Genomic DNA, 13889 nt, shown 5'->3' with positions numbered 1-13889 from the left:
TGATATGAGCGTCACTGATGAGTCTTATGTAGACGAAACGCGCGTCTTGAGTACTAAATTATAATCCTGGGTAACGATTGACTCACCTACATCTTGTATGTCTGCTGCTTCATCTTTAATCAATTCTCCATTATATAATGCATCCACACACCTTTGTTAGCAATGATTTCTTAAGTTCTGGCCAGTTTTGGCCTTTTTAAAATATTCCCATCCTCATATAAGTTTACACTTTATTTCTTGGTTGACCGCTAAATCTCTGTCAAATTAAAGGATTTTTAGATATCCAAATATCTATTAAAAGATGTCTCTTTTAAATAAATTATATAAATTAAACATTTTGAACAGACTACTGTTACCTTTATTTTATTGAATCCCAGAGGATGCAAAAGTATTTTGTCTTTTGCATATTTATAATAATTCGTTATTTACAAGTATGAATATTGCTTTTTCAATTACTGGTTTAAGCACATTTTGTAAAAGAAAATAGAAATAATGATACTGATTTCTTATACTGTTATAAATACTATTAGTATATCGTAAAAAGTTAATTCAAATAGTCGTTGTTAAGAATTCAATCACTGTCCTTTATTCAAAAGGAAACTCAAAATAACCTATGTAAAAACATTCTGTTGAAGAAAAGGTAAATAGCGATACTGATTATACTTATTTCAGCTTGTCTTAAAAAGGAATTATTATTAAAAGTCATTAAGTTAGTTGTAGGGACCTGTGTTTTTCCCCAAAATGGTTACTGAAGAAAAACTGACTTTAAGCTACCGTAAATAAATTAAGCTTGAGAAACAATATGTCATTTGCAGTCGATAAATCTAAGCTTTGCTCTCTATAATCAGTACTTAGATATAACTAAACGCACTGAAATCAGCGGATGTTCTATAAAAATCAGATTTGCACTTTGTCAAAGATAAATGATAGAACACGTTGTTTTTGATTTTAGACCATAACACTATGTCCCTGTTTTCTGACAAGAACACACTGCCCATGATTTGGAACAAAACCACACTGCTCATGAGTTGGGACAAAAACACAATGTCCATGATTTATGAAATGAACACACTGCTCATGATTTGGAAAGGCGTGTTTTGCAACAAACAATCGGCTTTCCAATGAACAAAACTGTACTCCTTCTATTGCCGACTTGTTCCTATATTCAGATGAGGCTGACTTAGCTTCATACATGCACTTCTTAGGAAGAAAGAAAAAAAGTAAGCGTTATCGGTTACATTTGCTTTCCACTAAATAATTCAAAATATGGTGACTATGTTGAACCTATTTATTTCATCGAACTTGAGATAAAGGATACAACAGATACATTTAAGTCTGAATCATATCTTGACTAACATCGAGAAATTGACAATGAAAGTCTGCTAAAAAATAAACTTTACGACAAAAGAGATGATTTTAGCTTCCCTATTGTGAATTGTTCATTGCTTTGTAGCAACATTCCAGCAGCACCTGCATGCAGAGTATATATCTTCCTGTTGCTATGATATTCCAGGGCTTGTATTCCTATCATGCTTTCATCGATTTCCTTTTTGAATGTTGCTGCTAACAAGGAAGATATTATTCTAAGTGATAGTTTAACTTGGATTTGAATTATTTTCACATAATCATACAACTGGAATGTTACTTGCCGCTCTACTTTGTTCATTGAAGACGATTTAGACCAGTATTGAATATTTTAGACGTTTATGTAAAGTTTTACATAAAGGTTTGAACCTATATTATCCAGGGGCGTAGCTAGAAAGAAATGATGTGCAAGCAAGTACTGCCTAGCGGAGCGAGGCGAAAAATTTTTGGGACCCTTTTTTGCAGAATTTATTTTTCTTTCTCGGTTTTCGGTCATAGGACAGTTAAAAGAGTAGCTTCTTGTAGATAACTCTTAAAAACAGTTTATGAAAGAAAAACTATTAATAATTCTTATGAATAGATTAAATCGATTCATGGTTAAATAATTACATTAGATGTATGTTTCATTATAATACGTTATTCTGATTGGCTAACTGCACATCACATGTTATTCCGTAAGCAATTGCACTAGACAATAAAACTTATTATTTATGATGACACGAGGTCCCACAATAAAGTGCACAGGTGAATTACACACAACTTGATTAAAATCGTGTTTTCATGATCCTAGCTAAAAAATGTAATTATAAGTATTAAATGCTTCTTTTTGTAACTTTATAGGGCTGTAAAAGCGTTGACCGTGCATACATTCTTAGAATGAAGCGCTTCCACGCTTCATACAAAATGTACTTCGGTCAACGCTTTTACACCCCAATAAATTTAAAAAAAGAAGCATTCAATTCTTAAATAAATTTGAGCAAGTTAAGATTGGAAAACATTTTGAAATTGATACGGAATTAACTGAATGAAATGGCAATTAACTATACGTTTTTAACAATGTTCAAATTGATAGTTCTCGACAAACCTACATGTTCGAAGACGACAAAAAGCAAATATCTACTTTAGATATTAGAAGTTCAAATTCGCCTTATATTTTCAAATATGTTTTGGGATATTGATTGACTGGCATATCAAATCAAATTTATGTATACAATGACATTAAAGGTCACAAAGTCTTTGCATTAGATGTGTTTTCAATACAGAGCCTTGGCTCACACCGAACATCAATTTATAAATTGCCCCAAAAATGATAAGTGTAAAATCATTCAAACGGGAAAACCAACGGTCTAATAAATAAAAAAACCAGAAACAGTTATGAATCATAATCAATAAACAACAACTACTAAACACCATATTCCTGAATAAGGACAGTTTCAAACAAATGCAGCAGGTTTAAACTTTTTAATAGGTACCGACCTTCACCCTTATCTGAAACAATAGTGTAATATCACAACATAGAAAGAAATACTATAAAATATCAATCAAATAGCTTAACTCAAACAAAAGACATACACCTATTACAGTATTCCTAACAAAATGTATATGAAATGTTTAAAGTCAAGAATCTTTGTAATGAATGCAACAGATCTATTGTGTATCCGATGCCATGTTACATTCACTGAAGTAATTGTGTAACGATTTTGTCTGACTGTGTTTCTAGCCACATGTCCTCACATTGGGTTGTATTTCAATATTTTTATATTTTTTGATGTATAAACTCATCATAGATACCAGGACTAAATTTTATATATACGCCAGACGCGCGTTTCGTCTACAAAAGATTTATCAGTGACGCTCGAATAAAAAAAAGTTTTAAATAAGCCAAATAAAGTACGAAGTATGGATAGCATTACCATTACGATAAACATTCAGAATAAACGCTAAAATTAGCAAAATTAGTGTTTTTATTTCATTTTATTTACTTGAATGACTTAATGGTAGTGTACAAAAAAAAAAAAAAAAATTATCAAATTTTCTATATCGGCTTTCGACAAAATCAATATTTGATAATACCCTTGAACCTTGGTTAACATTAAACTCTTACATATCAAACGAAAAATGAAGCTTGTATCCAATCAGCTTTAATTTCCGTCTTGTGTACAACAGAAAAGAATATTATCAACATCGCTCAAGTATCGGAAATCTGCATATGCCGATAAATACTAAAACCAATTGAAACACATCCCATTACTTTATCAATATCCGTATTATTTTATCTCCACCGAAACAACAAAATATATCTTTTTCTCTCTCACAAGTAAGAGCTCACAGGAAAATTTACTTCTAATTTATCCCACACTCTACGAATATTGTGTGTATCTTGCAATTTATCATTGAACATAAAAGTATGATTTATTTCCATCAAATTTCTTGGACAACTATTCTAGAAGTTAGGAAACGACAATTTGACTCAAAAACAAGGGTCGTTTTTTCCATAAAAAATATTCTGATTCCATAATGGAAGAAAAAACATACTCTGGTCAAGCAGATGACACAAAAAAAATCTGAATACTATGTTTTCTCATACCTTACCGTGTCAAGTATTGAAAAAATGATTTGATTGGTAGCGTTTAAAAAACTCATAAAAGCGTTCGCGCGAAAAAACATTCTGACTCAGAAAAAAATATAACATCCCCCCTTTTTTGAAGATAGTTGCTCCTTTATGGAGTCATTTTGAGAAAAGACAAAGCAGTGGTCAACAATTTCGCATTTATTTGCTATTAGGCAGTCGACGTGTGGCACAATTACAAAATAAACTAAAGGTAATGAACAAATAATACCATGCAAATACTGAATTTTGAAATTTGAATGGTCCTTCTCGGCTTTCATACAGATACAACTACTACTTCGGATTCGTTCATTGTACAATAATGCTTTTTTTATTTCTAAATACATTTTTTATGAAAACATTTTGTCTGAAATAGCTGTGAGAAAAAGTGAACAAACAGTGACTGTGGTTTTTTTTTTAATTATTACAAAAGGCAATTCTAACGTTCAAAATGTTAAGCCTGGTTAACACTTTTCATTTCAATTAAAATACATCCCGTTGTCTTACTAACATGTATATCCGTGTTTGTATGTCCTCATCAAGACTATAAATAATATGTACTCCTCTGACAAAGTGGAAAATGAAGCTTTCTATCATCTTAATCGTATGTCTGGTTGTAGCAGTTTCTGGAACTTGGGTTAGGAGTAAGTACATGTATATTAATTATCATTTATGTTGTTCACATGATTCCTAAAATCTTATTTCTCTTTATCATTAAACTCTGGAGTTTTTATTGAAAAGCATTCCTGGAACAGATCTGGTAAATGACAATTAAATTTAATTGGTATGCCCCGTTTATATCCACTATATTTTCTGTTCTGTGCGTCCGTCTGTCTATCCATCCGTCCGTCCATTCGTCCGTTATTCCGTGCGTATGTTCGTCCCGGTTTAGGTTAAAGTTTTTTGTCGATGTAGTTTTTGATGAAGTTAGTGTCCAATCAACCTAAAATTTAGTAAACATGGTCAATATGATATTTCTAATTTTAATGCCAAATTAGAGATTTAATCGATGAACATAGAAAATGATAGTGCAGATGGGAGCATCTGTGTACTTGGGACACATTCTTGTTAATTAATAGTTTACCATCAGTTTTATTTCTTCAAATGTTTTATTTTGAAAGGATTTTTTTCTTATTTTTATACTTATTCAGTTGTTATTAAGTGTACTTTTTTATTCTGATGACTTATCAGTTTTTAAATACTAAAAGTATAACATACACCTGTTTTATTTCACGTTTTATAAAGTCTGATAATCAATAAGACAATACATGTGTGTAACTTAGTCCTAACTAAGGATATGTTTTCTACGTCTTAGGTTGTTGTTGACTGTTTATGTCGACTTGTCTTTTAAGTATCGAACGTGAACTATTCCATTATATGACTGTTTTACCAAGTGTGAATTTGCATTGCTATATTAAGGAAGTGTTTCGGTATTTGTTAATCCAGCGTTTATGTATTTAGTTAAGAAGTTGTATTTGTCATTCTTATCGGATATTGTTTCGTGTCTTTAGGTAGAAAGACCGACATAGTTAGTTGCAAAATTACTATAACATTATATTATTATTCTTGTAATTGTTCTAAATTACATTAGATACCATAATTAGAAACCTCATCTTGATTTTTCATCCATTTCTATTACACGGGTGTCATTCGGTTTATCGAGAGAAATGATCGTGAAAGAATATCTAATGGCGGTCAAGTATTGAGCGACGATCGTGAAATCTCTGGTAACGGATCGTGAAAGACATTTAATGGGAATTCTAGGTCAGAATCTTTAAAAATATTGCTTAATTTTCAAAACGCGGAACAAATCCGAATAAAAAAATATGTCTGTCAAAATGGTTTAACTTCCCCAACATCACTGTGAAATCAGAAAGAGAAAATATGCAGTACTTTATGAAAAAACACAAAAGGCGCTATGCATTTATATGCAATTAATTACAAATAACACGCTTTTTGTGACTATAATGGTTATGTTTCAGTTCATCGTGATATATTTGAAATGTAATCTTTGGTGTATCTGATAGTTCAGTAAAATTAAGGTATGTTCTCCTCTTAAAAGCATTGATTTGTATATGAAAACCTTGAATTTGTTGAATATCCATCAAACTTGATCGTGAAAGATCAGGCAACGCATTATTTTGATCGTGAAAGATAATGCGTGACCAGACATATAACTAGTAATCAGAAATCAGTATTTCTTTTACCATTTGATAAACCTGAAACTGGTTGAAGCCTGTAACTATTTTGATAAGGATGAACATTAAAGCTTTTTTTTTATTCAACGCTTTACCTCGAAAGTTTAAAAACAACAACTAAACATCTCTAGATAAGTTTGAAAGATTCAGCTCTGAGAATCGGTCAAGTGCAATTCATGCAGACTGACACTATTCACTGATAGCCAATAATATGAATATGCAACGTTGAAACCAAAATGATATCAATCAAACAAAAAATTATAGCAAAACAGCATCTTTCATGAGTAATTTGAGATTGAACGATAACCAACATTTTGTGCAACAGTACTTTCTTAAGTTCTGTATATACAACGCAGATGTGGATTGATTTAACTATATACTACAGACCACAGAATACCAAATCGCAAATGCTGTAATGTCTCGTCTGCTTTACTTATGATAGTTAATGTTATGGAACGTCTATAATATCAAGGGTTTTTCTAGAAGTGTCAAATGCGCTTAATGTATTTTTGTCCATCTGATGAATTAAGCCTTTTCCATTGATTTTTATAGTTCGTTCTTATGTTGTACAGTTATACCACTGTCCCAGATTCGGGGGAGGGTTGGGATCCCAATAACGTGTCTAACCCCGCCACATTATTAACATGATTAATGTATGTGCCTGTCCAAAGTCAGGAGCCTGTAATTCAGTGGTTGTTGTTTGTTTATGTGTTACATATTTGGTATTCGTTCATTTTTTTTTATACAAATAAGGCCGTTAGTTTTCTCATTTTAATTGTTTTACATTGTCACTATGGGGGCCTGTTATAGCTGACTATGCGGTATGGGCTTTGCTCATTGTTGAAGGCCGTACGTTGACCTATGGTTGTTCATGTCTGTTTCACTTTGGTTTCTTGTGGATAATTGTCTCTTTGGTAATCATACCACATTTTTTAAAAATTATGATTGTCAATGGTTGATAAAAAGAGTGCAAGGTCAGATGAACCATGACATACAGATCTCTACAAATATCCCGTAGACCAAATAAATGTGTTCCGATCCTTAAAAGTTATGCTGGTCAATTAATTCGAAACATAAGGTCAAAAGTATATGAACCCTGATCGACAGCCAGCCATAGACATATTTCTATCATTCAATATATCAAATACAATTGACGTCATTATGGTAATTTATGAAACATGCAAACAGACATGTACACCATACACGAAATGCCATGGCGCTATAGCATACAGGTATATATCCAAAGGCTAGACGACATAAAACGAGCATTGCCGAATGATGCATGATAATGGGTTCAATGTCAGTTGAAACCTTGCAGAAGTCGAAAATTTACACCTCACAATCATAACAACAGACACTTATTCTAACGCTTAACGAATCCGCGATACGCGGACTTGACCACAAAAATGAATCTTCATCCATGAAATAAGGCAAATTCGGGGTCAGATGAATCCTATCTGACGGACATGTAGTTTATAGGATCCAATATACCAAATGTGGATATCCTATAACTCGTGATAAGTGAGTACTTCATATGACAATAAAAAGTTTCATTCTACAATCATCCAACTATTTTACATTTCATTTTCTGAAAATATTTAAACTTTGAAAAGCTTAAACATATTGAGGATGTTGACCTATATAGCTTTTCTCAATACCAATAACAAATATCAACTATGATATAATTGAAGAAAAATTTGAACGTCTTCGTAGCATCAGATCTTTCACGATCCTTTTCACGATCTTCAAAAAAACGGTACATGATCTTTCACGATCCAAAAAATCCATTTTTGTGTACATAGTTCTTTATTTACCAAGTTTAATATTATGTTCATACAAAATAACTATGATAAATTCTTATCGGATATTGTTTCGTGTCTTTAGGTAGAAAGACCGACATAGTTAGTTGCAAAATTACTATAACATTATATTATTATTCTTGTAATTGTTATAAATTACATTAGTTACCATAATTAGAAACCTCATCTTGATTTTTCATCCATTTCTATTACACGGGTGTCATTCGGTTTATCGAGAGAAATGATCGTGAAAGAATATCTAACGGCGGTCAAGTATTGAGCGACGATCGTGAAATCTCTGGTAACGGATCGTGAAAGACATTTAATGGGAATTCCAGGTCAGAATCTTTAAAAATATTGCTTAATTTTCAAAACGCGGAACAAATCCGAATAAAAAAATATGTCTGTCAAAATGGTTTAACTTCCTCAACATCACTGTGAAATCAGAAAGAGAAAATATGCAGTACTTTATGAAGAAACACAAAAGGCGCAATGCATTTATATGCAATTAATTACAAATAACACGCTTTTTGTGACTATAATGGTTATGTTTCAGTTCATCGTGATATATTTGAAATGTAATCTTTGGTGTATCTGATAGTACAGTAAAACTAAGGTATGTTCTCCTCTTAAAAGCATTGATTTGTATATGAAAACCTTGAATTTGTTGAATATCCATCAAACTTGATCGTGAAAGATCAGGCAACGCATTATTTTGATCGTGAAAGACAATGCGTGACCAGACATATAACTAGTAATCAGAAATCAGTATTTCTTTTACCATTTGATAAACCTGAAACTGGTTGAAGCCTGTAACTATTTTGATAAGGATGAACATTAAAGCTTTTTTTCTATTCAACGCTTTACCTCGAAAGTTTAAAAACAACAACTAAACATCTCTAGATAAGTTTGAAAGATTCAGCTCTGAGAATCGGTCAAGTGCAATTCATGCAGACTGACACTATTCACTGATAGCCAATAATATGAATATGCAACGTTGAAACCAAAATGATATCAATCAAACAAAAAATTATAGCAAAACAGCATCTTTCATGAGTAATTTGAGATTGAACGATAACCAATATTTTGTGCAACAGTACTTTCTTAAGTTCTGTATATACAACGCAGATGTGGATTGATTTAACTATATACTACAGACTACAGAATACCAAATCGCAAATGCTGTAATGTCTCGTCTGCTTTACTTATGATAGTTAATGTTATGGAACGTCTATAATATCAAGGGTTTTACTAGAAGTGTCAAATGCGCTTGATGTATTTTTGTCCATCTGATGAATTAAACCTTTTCAATTGATTTTTATAGTTCGTTCTTATGTTGTACAGTTATACCACTGTCCCAGATTCGGGGGAGGGTTGGGATCCCAATAACGTGTCTAACCCCGCCACATTATTAACATGATTAATGTATGTGCCTGTCCAAAGTCAGGAGCCTGTAATTCAGTGGTTGTTGTTTGTTTATGTGTTACATATTTGGTATTCGTTCATTTTTTTTTATACAAATAAGGCCGTTAGTTTTCTCATTTTAATTGTTTTACATTGTCACTATGGGGGCCTGTTATAGCTGACTATGCGGTATGGGCTTTGCTCATTGTTGAAGGCCGTACGTTGACCTATGGTTGTTCATGTCTGTGTCACTTTGGTTTCTTGTGGATAATTGTCTCTTTGGTAATCATACCACATTTTTTAAAAATTATGATTGTCAATGGTTAATAAAAAGAGTGCAAGGTCAGATGAACCATGACATACAGATCTCTACAAATATCCCGTAGACCAAATAAATGTGTTCCGATCCTTAAAGTTATGCTGGCCAATTAATTCGAAACATAAGGTCAAAAGTATATGAACCCTGATCGACAGCCAGCCATAGACATATTTCTATCATTCAATATATCAAATACAATTGACGTCATTATGGTCATTTATGAAACATGCTAACAGACATGTACACCATACACGAAATGCCATGGCGCTATAGCATACAGGTATATATCCAAAGGCTAGACGACATAAAACGAGCATTGCCGAATGATGCATGATAATGGGTTCAATGTCAGTTGAAACCTTGCAGAAGTCGAAAATTTACACCTCACAATCATAACAACAGACACTTATTCTAACGCTTAACGAATCCGCGATACGCGGACTTGAACACAAAAATGAATCTTCATCCATGAAATAAGGCAAATTCGGGGTCAGATAAATCCTATCTGACGGACATGTAGTTTATAGGATCCAATATACCAAATGTGGATGTCCTATAACTCGTGATAAGTGAGTACTTCATATGACAATAAAACGTTTCATTCTACAATCATCCAACTATTTTACATTTCATTTTCTGAAAATATTTAAACTTTGAAAAGCTTAAACATATTGAGGATGTTGACCTATATAGCTTTTCTCAATACCAATAACAAATATCAACTATGATATAATTGAAGAAAAATTTGAACGTCTTCGTAGCATCAGATCTTTCACGATCCTTTTCACGATCTTCAAAAAAACGGTACATGATCTTTCACGATCCAAAAAATCCATTTTTGTGTACATAGTTCTTTATTTACCAAGTTTAATATTATGTTCATACAAAATAACTATGATAAATTCAAATATAATGCCCTTATTCGTATTAAAGTAGGTTTTCTAGTCGAATTTGTGAAAAAAATCATGTTTGTTTACATTTTTTATGTCATTGAAATGTCGAAGCAATCTGCCTTTTGTTGTTTTGTAATAACTATGTACTTTTAAAACTGGATATTCTGACATACTGATCATAATGTTGAACCATTTTGACAGACAGTTTTATTTTGTCGTAAATTAGTCTGTGTAATTAATTGAATTAGAATATGTATTAACCTTTCATATGTCTTCTCGATTTAATGTCTTTCACGATCCGTTACCAGAACTTTCACGATAGTCGCTCAATACTTGACCGCCGTTAGGTATTCTTTCACGCTCGTTTCTCTCGATAATCCGAATGACACCCGTGTATTACTGTGACTTTAATTTTTGTGGCGTTGATACATGCGTGTGACAGACACACAGAGCTGTTTATGTGTACTGTATAATCAATTTTAGTTGTCCGTTATCATTTTGTGATTAACATGTCGACATGTACTATTTTATTATCTATTTATGTATTTTTCCGTCTTTGGGTGTTTTTGCATTTATTTGTATTGTTTACCCGTAATGTACATTTACTGTTGTCATTTAAGCGGTATATTTAACATTACCATAAAGCGCGAGATTCGGCTAGCATTCACACAAGGTACAACCCACATTTTTGTCTTAGAATGCCCTGTGTCAAGTCAGGAATATCAACTTATAGTTTGTTTCTATGTATGTTGCATTGTCGTTTGCTGAGGGTGTTGTTTGCCTCTTATAATTGATTTTTTTGTATTAACAAGATCTATCAATGTTTGAATTCAACTTTGACAAATGGCACGATGCATATGCTGACATCGTAATAATGTAGCTTATTCAGCTTAAGTGGTATGTCTTGTGATTAGCCGTACTGAAGCGTGTTACAACCAAACGTAAAAACTGTAAAAATTACCTATTAATAAGTTTTGTTTGTGGCTGTAATGACCAGTATTGACGAACCATCTCTGAATTATGCAAAAGGTTCTCCAATATGATTATGAAAATGATATATTTAAATTGTTAAACATGCACGTGCGCAAGGCATCGATTGAGACATTAATTTATCATTCGTCACAACTCGGCCGATTCCGTACCTCATAAAAGGACAGTAGCGGAGTCACCCGAGGATTGTTGATTGATAAATGTGTCCCTCGATTGAGACTTAGATGTGTTCCTACTACATGTATAAGATGAAAAGTTAAAATATTAAACTGAATTCGTCAGGTTTGTCATAGATTCAGTTTGAAGTCGTTTCTCTGTGGTGATTTAAAAAATTATTTCAAGATATAAACCTACTTTCAGTAGCTTCCTAAATATCAATTAAGATTTGATTGAAGAACTCATTGAAATGCTGATTTAGGACTTCCCCACTATTTCTGAACTTAAATTTAATAATTCCTTTCGTATTTTAGAAGGTTTTGTAGGAATGCTGCTTCATAAAAATACTTGATACCGTTAGCCTATTTATTGTAATAACAGTCAAACATGCTTAAGAGACCACCTGTATAAAGCAAAACCTGTGTTGAAAGTCTATTAATTTTAGATCCCTCTTGAGTACATTTCAAATAGATTAAACCTGTTTTTAAAGTCCACATGTCTTAAGAGACCACATTTTTTCTCTCTTAAGTGGTCTCTTAAAATAGGTTTTAATAATTTTGATTTCTCAAGAAGTGATTACTTTTGACCCAACACTTTAATTATGACGTGTTTCATTTTCAAGGACCAAAGCTTCAACCTTCTTGGAAGCCCAGATTTGAAAATGGAGGAAACGGTGGAACATGGAACGACGGGAATGGAGGAGACAGTTTGAACTACGGGAGAGGTGGAAACGGTGGTACTTGGGACGGTGGTAATGGAGGAAGCGGTCGATATGGAGGTAGTGGAGAAAACGGTGGTCGTTGGACCGGTTGAAATGGCGGAAATGGAGGAAACGCTAAAATTAAAGTGACTGAGTTTTGGACTATTGGCAAATAAACATATGACGAAACATTCAAATATTCCTTTTGAATTATTTATCACAAAAATATATCAACACAATTTTGTTCGCATTTGATTTTATTGTTTAATGCTCTAACATGATGTTATTGAAAAATGGAGTGTGGTCAATATACTAAAAAGACAGTACCTGACAACAAAAATAAACAAACGGACTTTTGAAGGTAAATATACCGTCTACAACAATATACATTTATATGCGCTACATCAAGCTGTAAATCATTCCGTATTTAAGCCAATCAAAACTGACAGACATGAAATATTACTACGGTTAGCTAAGCTTAATCAAATTTGTTGTTTTTCATTTTTTACAGTCTGAACTTGTCTTTTATGTGGATGCATATAAAAAAAATGTACATGTCGATGGTAGGACAACCTTATGACATCATATGTATGATCATAGTTCTGTTTATTATTTTCTGTTTGGTTTTTTCAACTGTTGTTGTTAAAACAGGAAGATAAGTTATAACACGTCGCTAACATGTTTAATCCCGCCTCATTTTGTATGTATCTGGATGTCCAAAGTCAGGAGCCAGTAATTTAGTGGTTGCCGTTTGTTAATGTGTCACGTGGTGTTTTCTGAAGAGTTGTCTCATTGGCAACAAAACCAGATCTTCTTTTTATAATCAAGTTTTCGCAAAAGGGAACGCCAATTAAACAGTATCATTGAATCTATTCATTACGTACGATTTATTCCAGAGGTCATGTGATCTGTTTTAAATTTTACACAAGTATTATCCATTCCAAACTAAAAGACAAATTGATAGAGTTGGTTTTGCTTTGTTTCATGAAAAAAGTCAATGTGAATGACATGGATAAATCCATTTTCGCTAGACAAGAATTACTACCCACTCTCCTGTACGTTATCATTGATAAGAAGATTAGAAGAGAATAACGGATCTAAGAGGTAATGATTTTAGTTGGATACAGTCGTAACTGACTGTATCCAATCAATAGTTGCCAATGACATGATCACGTGTAAATGTAGAAAATATAGGGAAACAATTGCGAGATGCTGAAAAATAACATACGATGATATTTAGTGACAATCCCTCAACCTTTCATGAACGTGACCTACCGAATTAGACTATTTACCAGATTTGTTATAACATACATTGTAAGTAACACGACGGGTGCCACATTTGGAACAGGAGCATCTAACACTTCCGGAGCACAGGCGATCACCAATTATTTTTGGTGGGGTTCGTGCTGCTTATTAATTAGTTGTCTATGTTGTGACATGTGTTATATTTTTTGTCT

The sequence above is a fragment of the Mytilus galloprovincialis genome, chromosome 11, assembly GCF_965363235.1.
Source record: "Mytilus galloprovincialis chromosome 11, xbMytGall1.hap1.1, whole genome shotgun sequence".
Taxonomy (NCBI): Eukaryota; Metazoa; Mollusca; class Bivalvia; order Mytilida; family Mytilidae; genus Mytilus; species Mytilus galloprovincialis.
Note: the sequence above shows the minus strand (reverse complement) of the source record.